This window comes from Pantherophis guttatus, chromosome 5 (assembly GCF_059756535.1).
Source record: "Pantherophis guttatus breed Tessera chromosome 5, ASM5975653v1, whole genome shotgun sequence".
NCBI lineage: Eukaryota > Metazoa > Chordata > Lepidosauria > Squamata > Colubridae > Pantherophis > Pantherophis guttatus.
The window spans coordinates 115,276,220-115,299,359 of record NC_142067.1 but is presented as its reverse complement, the minus strand read 5'-3'; the positions used below and the strand labels follow the sequence as shown (position 1 = coordinate 115,299,359).

General features: G+C 40.2%; 1 long non-coding RNA gene across 2 annotated transcripts in view; it reads left to right on the top strand.

The window, feature by feature from the left end:
• Positions 1 to 1,385: 1,385 nt before the first annotated feature.
• Positions 1,386 to 23,140, top strand: part of LOC148113560 (uncharacterized) — a 27,254-nt gene continuing 5,499 nt past the window's right edge. Inside the window, exons 1-2 of one of the 2 annotated variants that reach the window (XR_015728326.1) lie at positions 1,386 to 2,474; positions 2,781 to 3,421. This is a non-coding gene — a long non-coding RNA (uncharacterized LOC148113560). Of the gene's footprint in view, positions 2,475 to 2,780; positions 3,970 to 23,140 lie in introns of those variants that run through there. The other variant, XR_015728325.1, reaches the window with a different exon arrangement.

The window sequence follows — 23,140 nt, the reverse complement described above, 5'->3', positions numbered from 1 at the left end:
AAGCAATAGCCTTCATACTTTTGTATATACCTGCTTAGTAGGGCTTTCGCCCCCCCCCCCCAAACGGTGTTCTTTTTTATACAAAGTCACCTTATTGCCCCCACAATCCGGGTCCTCATTTTACCTACCTCAGAAGGATGGAAGGTTGAGTCAACCTTGAGCCTGGTGAGATTTGAACTTGCAGTAATTGCAGGCAGCTGGCAGCTAAGTGCTACTTAACAGCACTTTAGTCCGCTGCAGCACCAAGACTATCAACCATCAAAGGCTGTCTGGAACAGTTTGTCTTATCTCTCAACCCCACTTTTTTCATCCAAATTTTCTGTGTATTTCTTTTAATTTCTTAATTGTATCCAGTGACTGGATTACTTAATGTATGTTTTTGCAACTCACTCTCTCTCTCTCTCTCTCTCTCTCCCTCTCTCTTTCTCTCTCTCTCTCTCCACTAGCAGTCATTCCCTTATCTCTTATTTTCTTGTCAATATCCTCTTTCCTCCCATTTTCCTTTCACTTTTTTTTTCTTCATACATCTCTTAATTGCATTGGATATACATCTGTGGGACTTCGCAACATTTTTTCCAGCCTATTTCAAGCAGTTTTTTTTTAAATCATTCTTATTTATTCCTTTTTTTTTAAAGCTATCCATGTTTATTTATCCATTGCATTAAGAATTGGTGACATCTTAAAATGCATTTTATCTAGAAAGATATAAGTCAATGACCAAGAAAAGTCTCAAATCAACATGGTTTTATACAAGCATTATTTACATCAACTCAAAAAGGGGAAAGTTGCAAATCCATTTTACACTAGACTTGTTAATTATGTTTGTAAGAGAGGTAGGCATAACCATGCCATTTATGGATGTCACTTCTGTGAAGATAAATGATGTGAGATGCATGTGAGATCTTGACACCTGTATTTTGAGTCACAAAGAGTGGACATCATTGTATATTTGCTCATCTGTCCCATTCATATAAATTAATATCTTACCTCTGTCTCCATTACAACAGCCCCCGCCCCCCAATCATCCAGTTCTGGCATGTCAACATTTTCCTTGCTTGCTTTACAAAGTGGGGTGGGATCCAGGTGTATAAATTGGATGCAAACAAATCAGGACAATGTAAATTTATTTAAAATTTTTAGCTTTAGCTTTTTTAAAAAATATGTATAAATTCCAGCACTCGTTCATCCTGAGGATAGTCAGTACATATGTACAGTTCTGCACTTTAAAATAATAATGCTTGTTTGACAGTCATAATGAACCCTGATTTTTTTAAAGAATTGTTATTGATTCTTGGGTCTACAGCAAAATCAGTTGAATTCTGATTTTATTGGACGTAGGTTCAGTGGGGAAATCTGAACCGGTTTGCTACTGGTTTGCTGGCCACGCATGCACACCAAATGTGTGATGCGTGTGCATGCATGTGCGGTGCGCACCAAACACATGCTGCTGTTCTGCCCCAGCTCCGGATTTCTGAATAAATAAGACCGGCAAAGGTTGGCAACCAGAAAACAAGATATGATAAACCAAAGTACTCTGATAAGAAATACGAGTTGTTTCTAGCAAGAAACGTACTAACGGCATGTGACTTAAATAGGCTAAGGGCTAATAACAGCAGCACGAATACTAAACGCGCAACACTGGAAGAGTAGTGATATACCAACACCAGATAAAGTAATCAATAAAATTATGGAATGTGTGGAATTAGACTCACAAAGGAATTACAAAATAGGGAAGAACATGACTTTTACTTAGTATGGGAAAAGTGGTATAGTTGGTTGAAAGATAGGAAAGAGATGAAGCAATAGGAAGGAAACAAAATGACCAAATATAATATGATGGAAACAAAGAACAGACGTAGGTCAACAAAGATCAATAGTAGATAGACAAAAGGGAAGGACCAAATAAGGAAGAGTCAAAATACAAAGAGAAATGTATATTATAGTTGCGACAAACTGGACATGTATTGAAATGGATGTTTATATGTTTTTATGTTTTGTATGTTTCATTGTTCTGTTTAGTTTATACTTATAAATAAAAATTGGAGAAAAAAAAAGAAAAGAAAATGGTCTCAGAGGAAGGAAGACAACCACCATTAAAAAGAAAAATAGGCTAAGGGAGTGGCCAATTATCCTCAAGCCTTACTCTCGAGGAGACCTCCTCCTCCTGAGTAGCCACCCCTGCCTTTTGGAAGCCCTGCGTGCTCAAGCATTGAGGAGAGGCTCCTCCACTTTGCTTTCTCCACTTGAAGGAGCCTCTTGGAGGTTCTGAAGGCCCTGAGTCTCTGCCTCTGGCATCACATCCTCTTCAGCCTCCTTGCTGTCTGATGTGAGCGCCGGCTGCGCCGGCTGCTGGTGCAACACCACACCAGCCTCCTCGTCATCGGGATCAGCCACGATCCGTGCAGGCCGCTGGCGGGCCACAACAGCTGCATGCACGGGCATGCATAATATGCACCTAAAGGAGGCTTGGGAAGGTAAGTAGAACAGCGCGGGGGGGGGAATCAGCTGTGCCACACAATTTAGATTCACTAGAAAGCAGGATTTTAAATCGCACGGCACAACTGATCATCCCGGTTTGAAGGAACCGGTAGTTTTTATTACTACAGGTTCATCCGAACTGGTGCAAACCGGTAGCATTTCACCACTGCATAGGTTACATGTGCGCAGCCCATGGCTAAGTAAATGCTCCCACTACCAAGTGCTAAGAGCTCAGGGTGTTAGGAAAAAAACAAAGAGTTGATCTAATTTGCATGTTCTGTTTTATTTGTCTTTTGTTGCAGCTGGATGGCCTGCTGTGCATATTAACCTCCATCGTTCATTATACCGAACCATTTTTCATAGCAGGTCTTGCATACTTCATTATTTAAGCATTTCCAAGGGACAAACAGAGGGTCACAGCAAAACAAGTGGCTCGCCAAAGACTGCAGCTGCTGACTCTTTAAAGAACCCTATTTCTCATCTGACCTCTGAAAGAACTGTGTGACTATATTTTTGGACCAATTTTTTTCAGTTCTCCCAGGAGGAAAAAACTCCCCAAAATGAACTCATAACCTATTGTCCAAAACATTGTTTATTTCCCCGGGGACAAAAAAAAAAAAAATAACACAGAGGAAGTTATGTGTGCTTTGATAAATGAGTCTTTCAATTAGAATTGGTGGTCAAATCTGCGTTCTTGCTGGTTAATTCATTTGGAGATCTTCTTATCCATGTAAGACAGTCAAGTTTCTTTCTGTAACTCTTCAAGATCTTATCCATGTTTGATTAAAAATATTTTGCAAGGTATCCACAAGAGGAACAGTGAAGGATACACATTAAATATTGTATTTAATACGTGCAGCTGTGAACACTTTCACCAGGATTTCACCATGATTTAGGAGACGGCTTTGGACATGAAAACAACACTACTCTTCTGTTCATTAAGGTAGCTTCTCTTAAGCTATAAATGATCAAGGAATCCACTCATTAAAATCAGTGGGACAAGTCAAAGCATCAGGCTACATGCATGATCATTGGAAATCCCGGTTTGAAGGAACCGGTAGTTTTTATTACTACTCTGAAGCATTTTGTTGTGGTCCGCCAGCAGCCTGCGGAGCTGGCACTGAGGAGGCTGGGGAGGAACATGGGCCAGTCCTGGAGATTGGAAAAGGCCCAGACAAGGGCTCTGCATCAGAGGCAGAGATGGGGCCAGGGTCATCTGGGAGTGATGCGTGGACTCCGGAGCCTCCAGAGTCAGACAGCAGAGAGGCAGAGGAACAGGAGAAGCCTGTTTTTCCTGGCATGGAATTAGGGTGAGGAAAAAAAAAAATGACATTTGTGTAAAGGTAGAAACTTTGAAAGCCACTGATTAAAACTAGATTTGACTTTATATCTTGACAACCAAATATTAGTAGTGTAATAAGGATCAATCACAGTGTCTCATTATTTAATTGATGCTTCATATTCTTATAAGAAGTTTATCTTTGACTTTGAGATGTTTCTTTGATTTTTTTTTTTTATATTGCTAATTCAATGTCAGGTAAAGTATTTTCTTTCCCAAGGAATAATTTTACAAATGTCAAACCAAGCCTCCAGCCATTCTTAAATGATTGTCTCCTTGCATATGTGTAAATGGAACAGCCTTTAGGCTAAACAGCTGCAAAATCTGCACACTGTTTACTCAGTACTTCCAGAAGTGGGCTGGCTCTGTCTTAGCTGATTTAGCAGGTGGGTTGAGGTCCATAGAAGCATGCAGTATTCCTTGGCCAACAACCAAGCAGCTCTATCATGTCCAATGATTGATTTGTTACCCAGCCATCAACAAAAAAACCCCACTCTCCTTAAATAAAATAAATGAAGGAAGTAATAGAAGAAAAGCAGAAGCAACATCAGTTACAGGAGAAGAAGGAAAGAGGATGGTTACAGAAGGAAGAACGATTCTAGGAAATTGGGTATGGTCGCAGGAAATTGGGAAATAATGGTTACAAGAATTGGGTCAGGGGTGAAATCCAGCAGGTTCTGACAGGTTCTGGAGAGCCGGTAGCAGAAATTTTGAGTAGTTCGGAGAACTGGTAGTAGAAATTTTGAGTAGTTCGGAGAACAGGCAAATATCATCTCTGGCTGGTCCCAGAGTAGGGTGGGAATGGAAATTTTGCAATATCCTTTTCCTGCCACACTTACCAAGCCATGCCCATCAAGCCATAACACGCCCATCAAGCCACGCCCACAGAACCGGTAGTTAAAAAAATTGAATTTCATCACTGAATTGGATATGTCTAATCTAGTGAAATGAAGGACTAGAGGAGACATGACAGAAGTGCTCCAATATTTGAGGGGCTACCACAAAAATGAGGGGGAGGATCAAACTATTTTCCAAAGCACCAAAGGGAAGACAATGGATGGAAACTAACCAATGAGAGAAGCAACCTAGAACTAAGGAGAAATGTCCTAATGGTGAGAGCAATCAACCAAAGGAATAGCTTGCCTTCAGAAGTTGTGGGTCTCCATTACTGGAAGCTTTCAAAATGAGACTGGACAATCATTTGTCTGGAATGGTATAGGGTCTCCTCAGGGGTGGGTTCTAAATTTTTTTACTACTGGTTCTGTGGGCGTGGCTTATTTTGTCGGTGTGGCTTGGAGGTCATGTGACTAGGTGGGCGTGGCTAGCTGGTCAGAGTCATTTCTGGAAGGTCCTTGCACTTACAACCAGTCCTCGCACTTACGACTCAACTCATTTGTTTGCTTTTAACACTGATCAGCTGTAGGACGGCCCTTTGAAGCCCTGCGGCAAGAGTTCAAACAGTTTTTTTCCCTCTAGTCATCAGCTGGGACTCAGGAGGCAGCAATAGATTGGGGGTGGGACCAAATAAAAGGTAAGAATAACGTGGGGGGTGGGAGGGCGGGAGGGAAAGAACCGGTTCGGTGACGTCATATCGTCACCGCTACCGGCTCGGCCGAACCGGACCGAACCGGGAGGAACCCACCACTGGGTCTCCTGCTCAAGCAGGGTTTCGACTAAAAGACCTCTGAGGTCCCTTGCAATGCTATTATTCTATCTTCTAAGCTCTAATATTGTAAGGATTTTAGACATACAGCAATTCAATTCTTAGCAAAATAAGCAGCAGATCCCCAACTACACAAAAAGGGTCATCTCATTTTTTTTGTGTGTGTTCCAATCAAAATAGAACAGAAGTTTTGTTCTAGGCTGCCAGATTTTGGCCACATTAGTTAATGGCGAGCAGAAAACTTTAGTTTTCTGGATATTTGCAGCCCAGCTCTAGCTACACTATTTTCTAATACTTTTGAAGAGCCATGTGTAATTTTCATGGGTTTATCTACCATATTGCACTATAGGATATTGATTTTTAGGAGCAAGGGGGTTCATTGCTTAGAATAGTACCTGAACCCTTGCACTATGATTAGTAAACCATAGTGTTGAACACTGAATGAATAGAGCCATTTGTATCTTATTCAAAAAGATTATTTGGAACACATCATTGAATCAAACTGCTGTGGTCTAGCTCCGTGATGGCGAACCTATGGCACAGGTGCCACAGGTGGCACGTGGAGCCTTATCGGTGGGCACACGAGCTCAGCTCCAGCACCCATGTGTGCGCCAGCCAGCTGATTTTCGGGCATTCTGGGCCCAACACACTGTTTCCAGCCTCCGGAGGGCGTCTGTGGGGGTGGGGAAGGCCATTTTCACCCTCCACAGTCTCCTAGAAAGGCTCTGGAGCCTGGGTTGAGCGAAAAACGGGCCTACCGGGCCCACCGGGCCAAAAAATAAACAAACAAAAACAGATATTTACATCATCTTCTTTTCAACATCTTCGCATCAGTAATCCATATTTATACATTTTCTTTTTCTTATCTTAATATATCTTTTATACATATATTTCTAGTATATCATATATATATACCGTTATAATATATTCTCTTAATCTAAATATTTTATTTACCTTTAACATAAACAGGTACCTAGTTTCCTTTCCACAATTTATATCTTCCCATTTGTTTCCATATTCCTCCACCTAATTTAACCATTGTTTAGTTTTCTTTTGTCCCCCTTTTTTCTCCTTTCTCCTTCAACCATTTATACCATTTCTCCCAGACTAAGTAGTATTCTGTTTCATCTTTTTCTTGTATCCCCTTTGTGAGCTTATCTATTTCCGCACACTCTATAATTTTTCTAATCACCTTGTCTTCTGATGTCATTGTTTTTCCAGTTTTGGGTGAAAACTATTTGTGCTGCTGTAATTATGTGAATAATTAAGTATCTTATTTCTTTTTCATATGACCTAGTTCATATTCTCTACTTCAAATTCTACTCCTCCAGATGTTACTTTATTCTGCTTCCAGTAGTCATATTTCTCTAAGTCTATGTTTTTATTTCAAAGTTTGTAAAAGACTTATAAGTATTAACTGCTAAGTTGTCTTGAACTGTATTGCTGCTAATTAGCCTTTTAATTTCCTGGGTTTCTTTGTGTCTTTGATATGAAGAGTTGGATAGCTTTGGAAAGCTACAAAGTGAAACAAAATTTCAGGGAAGCTGTCCACTGAATGATCAATGGCAGATGTAAGGACTTTTACAATGAGGTACTTCATCTTATAATAGGGAGGGAGGTAAGGAAAACGCTCAGAAATTAGCTAACAACAAACTTATCAAGCTGATCTTAAAGATAATTGTTACTTTCATTGGAAAGAATTGAGTGGAAGTGTTTCAGAGTCCTTTTAATATAGTATATACCCTGTTTCCTCAAAAATAAAACATCCCCTGATAATAAGCCCAATGGGGCTTTTAAGCGCATGCGCTAAAATAACCCCCCCTGAAAATAAGCCCTCCCTGAAAATATTTAAACGCATATGCAGCCAGTCCCCGCCATTTCCTTTGGTTAGGGTTAGGGAGACAGAGCTGGAAATCAGATAATACGGCAAGAGGAGTCCCATCTTGCTCCATGACCCCCAAAATAATAAGACCTCCCCGAAAATAAGGCCAAGCACTTATTTTGGGGTTCCAAAAAATATAAGACAGGGTCTTGTTTTCAGGGAAACACAGTACTATAGTTTAATATAATATGGGAATGTCAATATACCTGCTGAACAGAATACAGATTAGAGTACAGAGTAATAGAATTGGAAGGACCTTGGAGGACAAAGAAGAAATTGATGGGGCACCCACAATTTTTGGAAGCCAGCCATTCCATTGATTGATTGTTCTCACTGTCAGGAAATTTCTCCTTAGTTCCAGGTTGGATCTCTTCTTGATAAGTTTCCATCCTTTGTTTCTTGTCCTGTCTTCAAGTGCTTTGGAGAATAGGTTGACCCCATCTTTTCGGTGACAACCTCTCAAATATTGGAATACTGCTATCATGTCACCCCCTAGTCCAGGTGTGAAATGCTCCTGGTTCGGACCGGATCGCCCGATCCAGTAGTGATGGCGGCGGGTGGTTCAGAGAACTGGTAGTAAAAATTCCTGCCCTCCCACCATGCCCAGCTGAGCTGCACGATCATCAGAGGCTTTTTTTAAACTTTTAAAAGCATTTTTACTACAACCTCTTCCGCAGAAAAAATGCTTTTAAAAGTAAAAAAAAAAGCCTCTGATGATCGCGTGGCTCAGCTGGGATCGTCAGAGGCTTTTCAAAGCATTTTTTTCTCCAACCTTTTTGGCTGAAGTGGTTGTAGAAAAAAATGCTTTGAAAAGCCTCTGATGATCCCAGCTGAGTTGCCTGATCGTCAGAGAGGCTTTTCAAAGCGTTTTTTCTGCAACCACTTCAGCCAAAGAGGTTGCAGAAAAAAATGCTTTGAAAAGCCTCTGACGATCCCAGATGAGTTGCCTGATCTGCAGAGGCTTTTCAAAGCATTTTTTCAGCTGAAGATGTTGTAGAAAAAATGCTTTGAAAAGTTTTTTTAAAAAAGTTGGCCATGCCCACATTACCCCCACACACACCAAGCCATGCCTACAGAACCGGTAGTAACAAATTTTACATTTCACCCCTGCCCTAGTCCTTCTCTTTGTTAGACATATCCAGTTCCTGCAACTATTCATCATATGTTTTAGCCTCTAGCCCTCCCCTCCCGGATCTTTTTTGTTGCTCTTTTTTACATCCTTTCTAAAGTCTCAACATCTTTTTTGTATCACCCTGACCAAATTTTCCTCAATATTCCAAGTGTGGTCTTATCAGTATAAAGCAATATAAAGCAGTACTAACATTTCACGCGACCTTGATTCTATCCCTCTGTTGATGCAACCTAAGATTGAATGACTTTTTGACATATTGCTGGCAAAGTGGGTGTCCATTAGGACTTCTAGGACTTTTTTTCTCAGTTTTTACATCTTTAAAGAAGGTTTTTTTTTAATACTGTTGTTGACATTTGTTGCAAGTCTTAGTTTATACTGAGTCTTAGCTTTCCTGACTTCCTCTTTGCAGATATAATCTCATTTTCTAGAGTTTCTCAAGCTTCTTGAGTTGTTTTCCCTTTTAAGATGTTCATCCAGGCTCTACATTTGTTGAAATCAGCTGTCTTAAAATCTAACACAATAGTTTGACTTTGTTCTATTGCTTTTGCCTGTTGAATTCCAATATGACATGGTCATTCTCTCCAAAAGTTCCCACAACTTCAACTGCTTCCATCATTTCATCTTTGTTTATAAGATGTCAGTGTTCAAGAATCCGGTGTTAATATGGCTTCCAAAGCTGACATGAGAGTTAACTCCAATGTAGCTGACCCTTTAGTTCATGGCTGTCAAACTCACTGCGTCATATTGCCATCCTGTGATATTTTGCGATGTTTTTTTTTCCTTCACAGACCTGGGGTGGGTGTGGCCAGTTTGACATCCTCGCTCTAGTTCCCTTCTCTGCCTTTTGGGAGACAAAGTTGTCTGCTAGGTTTGTCAGGAACCTGTTCAATCTTCCACTGGTGGGGAGTTTGTCTCCCAGTTGATGTCAGAATAGTTAAAGTTCCCCAATACTGTTGCTTCTTGCACACTGATTAGCAAAATGTTCATATATTTCTTCTGTTTGGATTAGGGGTGGGCTTCAAAAATTTTAGAAGGGGTTCTTTTCCCGGTTGCTGGGTGGATATGGCCATGGTGGGTATGGCCTAGTCAGCCACCTGCACCACGGTGGGGGGGCATTTTTGCCCTCCCCAAGCTCCGGAGGCTTTCCTTGAGCCTCTAGAAAGGTGAAAATGGCCTCCCCAGGCTCTGGAGGCCCTCTGGACCTTCTGAATTTTCAATAAGCCCGTTTTTCGCCCTCCCCGAGCCTCCACATATGCCCTGCACTTACCCGCATTCAAAACAGCCCACGTGGGGACTCCTGGGAGAGGAGGTGCAGGGTGGGTGGGGCTAGCCAGGAGTCGGATTTAAGGGTTCTCCAAACTGTACAGACTCTTAGCTAGAGGTTTTCTTGAACCCTTGCGAACCCCCAGCAGCCCTCCCCCCCCGGTTTGCACCTATGGCAATGTCATTCCTAGATTGATCATCTGGTCTACAAATTGCTGACTCAGTTCCCCTGAGCAATGAATCTCCTATCACCAACACTTGTCTATTTCTTTTCTTAAGGAACCCTAGTCAACTACCCCCCCATCCAATGATGTCCCTTGTCTAGTGTCTGCACCTAGACAACATAACAATATGTTACTTTTGTACAATCCTGGAGATTTACATCTCTATTTCTTCCTTGGAATACTGTTCTTTACATATAATGCAGCAAAGTGATCAACAGTCTTGAGCATTAACTGATAATCCTAGCTCTGATACAATAAAATAGAATAATAAAATAAAACATGGGAAGAATAATAGTTTCATGGTTATACTTTTTTTAAAAATACCTCTGTCTGTTCCTGAAATCCTCTGTTATTCAGTGTAATATATAAACTCATACAAGTATTTAAATATGTGACCACCAGTTCATTTAATTACTATTCATTTAAATAGGAATGTTGGCCCTTTGTTGTTATGCTTTATGGTTCCACTAGATGGCAAAGTTACACCTCCAAATGAAGACCGACCAGTCTCTTTGAAAATCTCCAAAGCTTAAAACACAGATATATACACCCATAGAGATGGAGACCTATAGTGGGATGTGCCAGGTTTGAACAGAGAATACACAGAGGGACAGCTAGCCCAGAAGGGTTGAGAGGCAAAAATAAAATAAGAAATGCATATTAAGAGAATAGCAATGTATACAAGAAGGTATTACACTCATGTAGGCGGGAGAAGCTCTAGATATACAGTAGACTGCAGGGTTGAAATAGCAAGGGGAAAAAAAGAGAGAAAGAAACAGGCCTTCATTGGCAAACTGATCCTAGATTTTACAGTTTTGGAATCTCTCCATATGAGCTCCAAGCATTAAGTTTGATCGGAAAATTGGCGGCAATTGTGGAGAGTGATTAGTTTAAGTTTAAGTTTATTTTGCCAAGCATATATAAGATAACAGATAAAAGCATAAACATAATTTGAATACATGAAAAGAGTAAGAGTAAAAAGGAATATAAGGACAGGGATGGTAGGCATGCTGGTGCACTTATGCATGCCCCTTACAGACCTCTTAGGAATGGGGTGAGGTCCACAGTAAATAGTTTAAGGGTAAAGTTTTGGGGGTTAGGGGATGAAACCACAGAGTCAGGTAGTGCATTCCAGGCATTGACCACTCTGTTACTGAAATCGTATTTTCTGCAATCAAGTTTGGAACGGTTTACCTTGAGTTTGTATCTATTATTTGCTTGTGTATTGTTGTGGTTGAAGCTGAAGTAGTCATTGACAGGAAGGACATTGTGGCAGATAATTTTATGTACTATGCTTAGGTCAGACTGAAGTCAGTGTAGTTCTAAGTTGTCTAAGCCCAAAATTTCAAGTCTGGTGGCATAAGGTATTCTATTGCGAGCAGAAGAGTGGAGGACTCTTCTCGTGAAATATCTCTGGACTCGTTCAATTGTATTAATGTCCGATATGCAGTGTGGGTTCCAGACAGATGAGCTGTATTCAAGAATTGGTCTAGCAAATGTTTTGTATGCTCTAGTTAGTAGTACAACATTACCAGAGAAGAAGCTTTAGGATATCGGGATTATATATTGGGATATTAGGATATTGGGATTACAACCCTTCTTCCCCAAAGTGCCTTATTTTTAAATTATTCCTATCCCTGTTTTCTTCTTGATAAAACATGTCCCCTGGGGTGGCTAAGAAGTGACCATGTTTTTAAAGCCCAAATAATGAACTATACATGAAAGAACAACATTTGAGGAATATGACATAATCAGCAATAAGGAGCAGATCAATGGTGGTATTTAGCTGGTTCTATCCGGTTCGGGCGAACCGGTAGTGGTGGTTGCGGGAGGCTCTGCCCATCCACCCGGACATTATCACATCCTGTTTTTGACACTCTGCACATGTGCGGAAGGTCCTGCGCATGCACAGAGGTGGCCGCATTTGCGAACCAGTAGCGAAGGTAAGTAAGTACCACCCCTGGAGCAGAGGAATGAGAGATTCATTAAACCTCATTATATAACATTTACATTTGGTTTCGTTAGGACCCATTTCTTCTTCTAAGCCTCAAGGGATTAAAAACCAAGACAAAAACAAGAGAAAGCAAGACAAAATCTCCTTCAAGCTGAAACTGATCCTTGGTGTCTTCTTGGCAATGACACAAAGTGGTTTTCACTGCCTTCAGTTACAATTCTTTTTTCTACTTTTTTACTTTACCCTTGAGACTTGCTAGATGTAGCCTGCTGGCTGCTGCTTCTTTGCTCAGCCAAAGCACAAGGTGCCACTGGTCAAATTTCAAGAGATGCCACCAGAGAGAGTGAACCCTAGAGACATCAATATGATAGAATGTTTTCTACCAGCTTTCTTAACACAGACTTAATGATTATGAAACTGAATTGGTTTTTTTTTTTCACATTATAAAATTGGCGCACGAGCAAAGATTGTCCCTTAAAAGAATAAATAATTTAAGTTTCAATTTTCAGACAGGATGAAATGATTTTTTTTTTTTTAAAAAAAGGAATGGCAAGATTGTTAGTTATCAGAAATATGTAACTGTAAGACCAACTTCAGTGAATCTTGGATTCATTAATGAATCTTACAAGATGGCATTCAACTCCTTGTCACATGATTGGGTAATTGAGTGTCTAGAACAGGGGTCTGCAACCTTAAACACTCAAAGAGCCATTTGGACCTGTTTCCCACAGAAAAGAAAACACTGGGAGCCACAAAACCTGAGTGGGCGTGGCCAACTTGACGTCACTCACTTCCACCAGTCACATGATCCCCTAGCCATGCCTACTCATCCGATCATTAGGGCACTGAACCAATTGTTAAAAAACACCGGGAACCATAAAACCCTTTTGATCTCTCTCTTTCTCTCTCCCTCCCTCCCTCCCTCTCTCTCTTCCCCCTCTCTCTGTATCTCTCTATGTCTCTCTCTTTCCCCCTCTCTCTGTACCTCTCTGTCTCTGCTCTGGCCACTTCTCCATCCCCTGCTATTGTCCTTACCTTCTCAGGACAGGCAAGAAGTGACTGAGAGGAGAGGGCAAGGGGCAGGGCTAGCCAGTGGTGGGATCACCCGACAGGGAGCCACAGCAGTGGTCCCAAAGAGGCTCTGGAGCCACAGGTTGCTGACACCCAGTCTAGAAATACAAAAAGTTGGTGGAAACATCAAAGACTTTGGGCAAAGATCAATTACACAATGGAAGACATTGTGTTCAATGGTGATAGACTGGGAGAGATTAATATCAAGAGAGGAATCATTCAAGGAGACTCTTCACACCTAGGCCACTCCAATTATTAGATAGACATCTGGAATAGTGGACTGGACTCAAGCAGAACTAAAAGCCCTGGATAGAAAGATAAGAAAATAATGACAATGAATTCATCCATACAGATGTTGGTAAGACTTGATTTACTAAGGAGAATGTTACAGGTGCACCAGACAACTGAAAAAGAACAATAAAAGGGGGAATTAGAAGAGTATCTGAAGGACAATGAAGAAGATACACCATGAAGGTTTACTGAATACTGAAGAGACAAAATTGGCCTTCAAGGAGACGAAATGAAGAATAGAAAAGAGGCAAGGCAAGGCAAGGCAAGAATAACTAGCAGACAAAGCAGATAACAAGATCTGATGATGGATAAGAGCCAGGAAAGTTGGAGAAAGGAGAGGCTGACTGCCTAAGACCAAGCATTAAGAACAAATGCCACCTCTGAAAAGAAACAGTGCATCATACAGTTAGCAAAACCTCAAGAAAATTGCACAGGCTGACTACAGACAATGACATGACAAAGTGGTAATAATGGTGCATTGGAGTGTTAGCAAGAAATACTATTTGTCTGTGTGGAAAGTTAGCACCCACCCCTCTCCTAGAAGAATGAAATATTCTAGGAAATATTAAAAAGGCAGAATATTATACTTCCTTGGATGAGAAAAGGAGAAACATGCTCTTGGAAAGCAGCCCCCACCTTTGTTAATAGCCCCAGAAAGACTGGGCCATCTTATCTACAAGACAAAAGGCCTTCAGCTCCAGCTCCAGGGTGATAGGATTAGCCCTCGCACAAGATCCAAACCAGGACAAAGCCATTAAGCTATAATAGGAATTGCCCAACAGCCTTTCAGAACACAAGCCTCTTCATTACATCATCACCCAGCAAGATTCAACCAAGCCTGGGACACAGACAGCCTACAAGCTTAGCTGGACCCCTGCATAGCCCCCTGGGAGTCTGACAACCAGTGGTGGGATTCAGCCAGTTCGCACCACTTCAGGAGAACCGGTTGTTAACTTTCTGAGCAGTTTGGCAAACTGGTTGTTGGAAGAAATCATTAGGGCAGAGAACCGGTTGTTAAAATACTTGAATCCCACCACTGCTGACAACCAATAGGATACATTTCTTGCACAGGAACAGGAAGCTCTAAGGCAAGGCCCAAGAGAGGTATAAATATCTCTCTCTCTGCACTCCATGTGGTCAGCTACCCAGAATCATACATGCTTGGTGGTTCTGCTTCACCATTAAACCATCTTTTCAAGCAGCCTCCATGTTTCCAGTGTCTTTCTCCCCACTTGGAACTCAATCCAGATGAACATTTCTTCCAACGCCTGCAAGCCAGGACTAGTGGAACCACAAAACAGATAAAGTAATAAAAAACAAAGACAACAAAGTGCTCTGGGATTTGAGAATTCAGAGAAGCATCTTCTACACAACACCCCAGATTTAGCAATTGTCAAAAAGAAAGAAAGAAAGAAAGAAAGAAAGAAAGAAAGAAAGAAAGAAAGAAAGAAAGAAAGAAAGAAAGAAAGAAAGAAAGAAAGAAAGAAAAAGAAATGTGGCAGTACCTGGAGTGAGCAGAATAGAAGAGGAAGGACTCGAGAAAATACAAAAATATAAAGACCTGTAAATATAAGTAGAACGACTGTGGCAAAAGAAAGCAAAGATAGTGCCAATAGTAGTAGGCGCCCAAATCAGCACCAGTCCATTGCAATCATACTAGTATTACAAATACTATGCTACACTGTTTCCTATGCATCCACAGAATAGTAAGGACTTAATTTAGTCTCACACTTTTTCCTTCCTTCCTTCCTTCCTTCCTTCCTTCCTTCCTTCCTTCCTTCCTTCCTTCCTTCCTTCCTTCCTTCCTCCCTCCCTCCCTCCCTCCCTCCCACCCTCCCTATTTATATTGTTAGCTCTATATATTTTATTTTGGGATTTTATTTCATACTTTTAATTATCATGCTTTACTGTTGGTATCGATATTGCCCGTCTGCTCCATTTTCACTGGGAAGGCAGAACAACTTGCTTGCAAACAAAATTAGCAACTCAGCTAGTTGTTCCTTGTTGGTGGACAACAAGGATTTTTTTTTTCTTTACCACTGTTTAAAAACAATTTCCTTCTGTTATAGATTTGTTCAGAGGAGACTTAAGACTTATGTTTCTATGGCACTTCAGGGAGAAATTCAGGCTGCAGTCACTATGCAGCTATAGCTTTCCCCAATTCTCATATGTCCTCTTCCCTTCAAAAAAATAATAATCTTGCTTACCGCCTGAATACAATAATAAGTTCTGTAGTGGTGGAAGATAAAGAGGAATAAACAATATTTTTGTAAACGGACAAAGTACTCGCAGGGGGAACTTCTGCACATAGAAATGAATCTGGCTTTAGGGCCAGTACAAAAAGTCCCTTTTCTCTGATCCTACATCAAGTAGAAGAGAGGAGGAATTATGCGTCCTAAAATCTGTCATCCTTAAGGTAAAGGTTCCCCCATATATACATGCTAGTCATTTCCAGCTCTAGGGAGCGGTGCTCAACTCCGTTTCAAAGCCAAAGAGCCAGTGCTGTCCGAAGATGTCTCTGTGGTCATGTGGCCGGCATGACTAAACGCTGAAGGCACATGGAACACTGTTACCTTCCCACCAAAGGTGGTCCCTATTTTTCTACCTGCATTTTTTATGTGCTTTCAAACTGCTAGGTTGGCAGAAGCTGGGGCAAGTAACGGAAGCTTACTCCGTTACGCGGCGCTAGGGATTCGAACCACTGAACTGCCGACCTTCTGATCGACAAGCTCAGCATCTTAGCCACTGAGCCACCACATCCCAAAAGGTCTGATCATCCAAAATATTATGGCGCATGGGAACAAAGATACAAGTGATGCAGCTTTCCCATTTCAGGTACTGAATATAAGCGAACTATTCCCTAAAAATAAAGACTGATTGTTTTAATTTAACCATGAAAAGAAAAACGCAATGTGTAGACCTGCAAATAAATCACTATATAAGAAACAGTGAAACAAAAGCCAGAACAAGCACAACAATACAAATCCAGCAATATTTATATCTAAAGAATTGCTACGATATCACACCTATGTCTTAATCGTATTTCTAATCTTTCCTTAGTTTCATTAAACAGCTCCAAATTTAAGAATTAACACATATTTCTTCAAGTCGATCAGTAGTGGTTGGTACACACATGTCTATCCAGAGAAAATTATCTTTCAGGCAATAATACAAGCATACATTCAAAAATTTTCACCAATAGACACATTCCATGTGATTGGAATGTGATTTAGCAACATACTGTCTTAGCATCTTTCTAAAAATCTGGTATATATATATATATGCTAATGTACCTGCTATCTCTTTAACATAAGAAGTTTGAAACCAATGTTTTTTTTAAAAAAATATTCATTGAAGAGCCCAATAGACCTGGAGAATTATCATTAATTAGTTTGTGAAGTAATACTTTAAGCTCACAAAAAACTATTTAATTTTCTTAAAACCTGAGATCATTGATTCTGTAATATTGGAAACCGTAGTTCTCTATTCCAAATTTCCTGTCTATTGTTCCTATTCAGTTTTTAATTTTATAAAACTGAATTGCTTTTCTTTCTTTCTTTCTTTCTTTCTTTCTTTCTTTCTTTCTTTCTTTCTTTCTTTCTTTCTTTCTTTCTTTCTTTCTCCTTCCTTCCTTCCTTCCTTCCTTCCTTCCTTCCTTCCTTCCTTCCTTCCTTCCTTCCTTCCTTTATCAGAGGGGTTTCTGAAGCAACCAATGCAATTTGTCCAAACAAGAGATATAACTGAAGCTTTGGCATTGAACAGTTTTTGGCAAATTGTACTCCTTTTGGTAAATTATACTTTCTTTTAAAATATAATTTAAAAATTGCCCTCTTAAAAATTGCTATCCCATTTCCAGCCAGCACTTCATCACCCAAGCATTTTGCTCAGCATCTGAAAAGGAGAATTATTCCAAAGGAATAATATAATGATCGTTCTCAGTAGTGTAAAGATCAACTTGTTTTAATTCCTCAGTAGTGCCTCTTAATGTATTTGTTGATATTGGTAGCATTCCTACAATAGAACAAGCCAAAATTTAAGTGTCAAATAATAAGTCTGCAATTGGCCCCACATCTGTACATAATCCTTTCTTTTTATTTATTTTTTTAAATGTTAATTACATGGTTTATTATGCTATAGAAAATCAGGAAAATTACCATTCTATTTTCATATTAAAATTTTAACTCTAAAGAAGAGAACGTGGATTTTGACTGTTCTGTGGAAAAAACCCTCATCAATTTATTTTAAATATCTATATTAGCATAGACTAATATTTCTCCTGAGGTAATATTCCTTTTAAAATGTATACTTCCCCAGAGGCTCATAAGTATTGTCAGTCATCTATTAATGTGACCAATAATCTGCATTATATACTTTGAAATATACTGATGCATGAAAAAGGACATTTTCTTTGGAATAATTGCAAATCTTGAATAGCACTTGAACAAAAACGTAAGTCAATTTTTGAATATTTCCATGGAAACGGTATTACATATTGGCTTAAACCTATTGCACTTAAATCAATGTAAAGAATATTTACTATTATATCTCAAGGTTGCCTTCCATCCTTTCCGAGGTGGGTAAAATGAGGACCCAGATTATTGGGGGCAAGAGGCTGACTCTGTAAACCGCTTAGAGAGGGCTGTAAAGCACTGTGAAGTGGTATATAAATCTAAGTGCTATTGCTAATATAGGGAATTTACTAATCCTCTCATAAAACCAGATCATGCAGAATGAATGATTGATAATACTTTCTACAGTGTTTTTGTCAACATTGCAATCATAATCTTTCTGGATGCATTTCTAAAGCTTTTGTACCTCTAGTTTAATATTTACATGAAGCTACTGAATGTTTTCACCTGTTTACATGGATTAAGTGTTATTAACACAGACATGATACTCAGCAGCAAGTCCTGATCAACCAAATTTTGTCAATGTATTCATGACTGGCAGAGACATGGTAACAAGGTCAGCCAATGAATAGGGCTTAGTAACAAGGTCAGCCAATGGGAGCTGAAACAGTTTGGAGCCTGGGCGGGGCTTAGTTCTGTAGCTCTGAGTCTGTGCTAAAGCTGAAACTAGTCTGCTGAATTGAAACTGAAACTCTTCTCTCCTCTGCCTGTGTTTGCTTGTAACTACTACCACTTTGGAAGAATCAGCCATTGGTATTGTATATTTATTTTCATGTCTTCTATTGTATATAAAGAGAAGTTAATGAATCCTGCTGAATCAGTTACCTGTGTGTGCTTTTTGGATTTGATTGCTGCAACAAACTCTGACAAATGTAAAGTTTTGTCTGAAGACTGTGAGGATCTGAAGACTGTGAGGGTCAAATAGGGATGAACAGACTTAATTCCAGGTGGAAGAATTCTACCACAGGGATTTTCTATTTTTAATTCTGAATGGAGGTGCAGACTACCAGGCAGAACTGATATATAATTTGGGATCTTTTTGGACTCACTGGTGAAAGCCATTAAAAAAAACTCAAAAGTTCTTTCTCAAGTCATCCATGTCTTAATCATCTCAAGTATAGGCTACTACAATGTATATCATTTATCACTGTCCTTGAAGGTCACATGGAAACATTGACTGGTCCAGAATTCTGTGGCATTAGTTAATTATGAGTATGTATTGGAATGCCCATGTATTTCCTCTAATATGCAAGTTGCCACCACATGCCATGCACATGAATTCATCAAAGTCTGGTATTCAACCAATGGATCTATCTACAAACATGTCAATTTGGAGCCAGCCTATGAACCCATAATGAGCCATATCAATCGAATGACCAACCAACGGCAGCACCGAACATCTTCTCACTAGGTGACCTTCATGCACAATTACCAGCCAGTCACACAGTTCCCATAACTACTGTCCAGCTCTGTCTTCCCTGAGTCTTCATGCTGCCCGGTTTCGGGTCAGTATTGGGGCTCAGGACCCCAAACAGCACCCCGGGATCCGGGGAGCTGGTAAATCATTTTAGGAGAGATTCGGGTTAATGTTAGGGTTCCAAGTAACACACCCAAAAGAAAGTTCAAGATTTTGCCTCTCTCTCACATGTCTACCACACATCCAATCAGGTACTGTCCGGAACAGAAGATATCTCCTCATTCTTCTCAGCACAGCTGCAGGGCACGATGGCCTTGAGTTTTTCAAAAAGAATTTTATTTTGACTACATATCCTCTTCACGCTATACCATCTCCCCTCCCATTTTCCCACAGTAGAATTTGTGGCAGGCCTGAAGCCTGAAGGCACAAAAGTAGAAAGGTGGCTTCCAGTTTTGACAGGTCACATGGCATAACCAGCCAGTCACATGACCACATGAGCTCAATAAAAGTGGTAAAGAACTGAAAAAAAAAAGGTGCTTCAACCAAAGTCCCACTGAGGATGTCTCCTAGCCTGGTGACGAAACATTCAGAAGCTGAACAGAAAGCTTGGAGAACAAATCACCACCAACATTCCACCACCCATCTTTTTACAGAGGCTCTCTCTCTCTCTGTCTCGTGGCAGGGGTGGCCTTGTGCACGCATTGCAGTTAATATTCTGAAAAAAAACTCATTTTATCATGTAGGTTATTCGTCCAATTTGTGCTCATACTGACCACTGATTGTACTATGTGTAAATGGAGAAAACTAGAGAAGGAAATAGTCTGTATGGTGGATGAGAAGCTGAATTGCAACCATGCTTTGTGACACATATGGCTAAATTGGAGAGAAAGGGATTATCCAATAGGGATGTGCATTCCCAGAGAAGGGCTGTGAAGCTGGGAAACACACACACACACTCACACACACACACACTTTAAGGAACAGCAGAGAGATGCTCTGTTTGACTTGCACAAGGTCCAAAACACATCTTCTAAATCAAATGTGCCCAGCCATGATATCCACTTCAAGATTCGTGCATTCCTGTAGTTTAGACTGTAATACCCACACTTGCATTTCTATTAAATCTAAAATATGCAAAATGGCCTTTATTATGGATAATTTAAGACAGCGCTGCACTTTTCCCAAAGACAAAATGACTGTTTCCAAGAAAGCCACGGTTAATGATTGGAGCGAAAGATTCTCCCTGGCAGGGAACTCTAGAAAATGTTTGATTTCTTTTGCCTGGCAATAAACTGACCTCCATGTTGTCTGCTATTTGGGGAGATTGGAGGGAGAGAAACAAAGATTTGATTCTGCAAATGATTCCCCATTGTGAGCTTCATTCACTTCATAATGTGGGTGTCAGCTGGCAAAATGCTTTGAGTGCAAAGTTGTTAAGAACTGATTGGAACAGGCAGCACAATACTGCTGGAGATGAACAGGATGGAATAAAATGCAGTTGACCTCTTTTAGCATTATTCTTCCTGCAAAGTTTCTTATGAATTTTAAGGGGGAAAAAAAAAAAAAGAAAAGAAGGGAAGGGAAAGAAAAAAGTTCCATAGGGAAAGTTTCTCCACTAAGAAAATGTGCATTTGGTTATCCGCCATACTTAATGGAACCCAGAAGTTTACAATCTAGTAAGTTTTGCTGTGAGGTGTTTCCCGACAAAAATCAGAATAATGATAGCAATGGTATGGCCTGTGATCTATGGAAGCAGAATTTGGGCCTCGAAAAAAAGCAGGGGAGATGGAATATTAACACTTTTGAATTTTGGTTTTCGAGAAAACTCCTAAGAATACCATGGGCAGTCAAGCAAACAAATTATTGAACAAATCAACCCAGAGTTTGTTACTTGAGGCGCAAGTGTCCAGACTCAAATTATCCTACTTTGGACACATTATGTAAATACCTAAATCTCTGGAGAAGTCCCTCATGCTCGGAAAGGTGGAAAGGAAGAGAAGAAGAGGATGGCCAACAGCAAGATGGAGGAACTCAGTTACACAGATGAAGTGTACACCATTGGTAGATTTGAAAGTCAGTGACAGATCGTCATAGAAAATGTCTATTTATGTGGTCACTAGGAATTGAAAGCAACTTGATGGCAGCTCATCAAAAAGATAGCCAAGTTGCTGAATAGGAAGTCAAAGAGATTGACCAGCAGCAGGTGGATGGACTCAATCACATCGGTGTAGCATTGAAAGACCTAAAAGACCAGGTTAGGCACAGACTGTCATGAACAACAACAACAACAACAACAACAAATGGATTAAGAGTCGATATGACTTGATAGCACATAATCAATCAACCAAAAGTCTTGCTACATTTATCTGCCTTTCTACCGCCCCCCTCTTTGCCAAATCTATCATCTACCTACCTACCTAGCTATCATCTATATTATCTCTCTATCACCTCTCTGTTTGTCTGTCTGTCCGTCCGTCCGTCCATCTATCTCTATCTCTATCTCTGTCTCTGTCTCTGTCTCTCTACCGTGTTTCCCCAAAAATAAGACCCTGTCTTATATTTTTTTGAACCCTGAAATAAGCACTTGGCCTTATTGCCATGCACTCAAAAACCCGATTGGGCTTAACATCAGGGGATGTCTTATTTTGGGGAAAACAGGGTATCTATCTATCATCAGGAGCCTGGTTTAGCTCAACAGACAGAAGCACTGTAATTTAACACCAGCTGTCTGCAATTAAAGTAAGATCGAATCTCGCCAGGCTCAAGGTTGACTCAGCCTTCCATCCTTTCTAAGGTAGGTAAATTGAGGACCCAGTTTGTGGGAGCAATAAGCTGACTTTGTATAAATATACAAAAGTATGAAGGCTATTGCTTAACACACTGTAAGCCGCCCTGAGTCTCCGGAGAAGGGCGGCATGTAAATCAAATTTTAAAAAAAATCTATCATCTCTCTCTCTTTCCTCATATATTCAAGAAAATAATGATTTTGCTCATTTAATCATTTTCAGGAGCAGAAGTACTCTTCCAGAATGGAATTAGGAAGTCTTTAAGGCCTTGGAATAGCAAATTCAATCTACTTCTTAAAGTGTGCTTTTATATAATGATTTTGCATGTCTGAGTCTGGAAAGCTAACCTCAAATGCACAGTTAAGACATCATTGGGCTCTTTGTCTTTACTCTGAGACAATTGATACTTTATGAGTGTTTCCTAGAAGGCTGATTGAAACCATCATTACGACAAAGCCATCACTATAATCATTCACTGTTAGCAAGGTTAAACCATGCTTGGGTGAAAGCTAATATTTAAAAATCCATTCTGCAGGAAAAGGAAATAGTAGCAGGAAGATTTCTATTAATGATTAAATTTATTTATTCTTTCTATGTAGCTCATTCTTTCTCTCATTTCTCTATTCTATTGCTATGTAGTTAGCAATGGCTTATAATCTCTAAGAGAAAATTGCCTTTGCAAAAAACCAACAACAGGGAGCAGAGGCAATGGCATGGATCAGTGGTGGGTTTCAATTTTTTTTACTGTTTTTACAGTTCTGTGGGTGTGGCTTGGTGGGTGTGGCTTGGCTTGGTGGGCGTGGCTTGGCTTGGCGGGCATGGCAGGGAAAGGATACTGTAAAATCTGCATTCCCTCCCCACTCCAGGGGAAGGTTACTGCAAAATCCCCATTTCCTCCCGATCAGTTGGGACTCGGGAGGCAGAGAATAGACGGGGGTGGGGCCAGTCAGAATTTTTACTACCGGTTCTCTGAAATACTCAAAATTTCTGCTACTGGTTCTCCAGAACTGATCAGAACCTGCTGAAACCCACCTCTGGTATGGAACTGTATGTAGCACAGGTAACACACACTCACATGCAGACAGATACATGTACAGTTTTGTGTGCTTTTTCTGTGAAGTGGAATTTGTTTTTACACTAAAAGAAGATGCAAAATTGGTGATTTTGAGACAAGAAGTTTTGTAGAATAATGTTGAGTATTTTTCTTCAGAAAGTAGAAAACATTTCCATC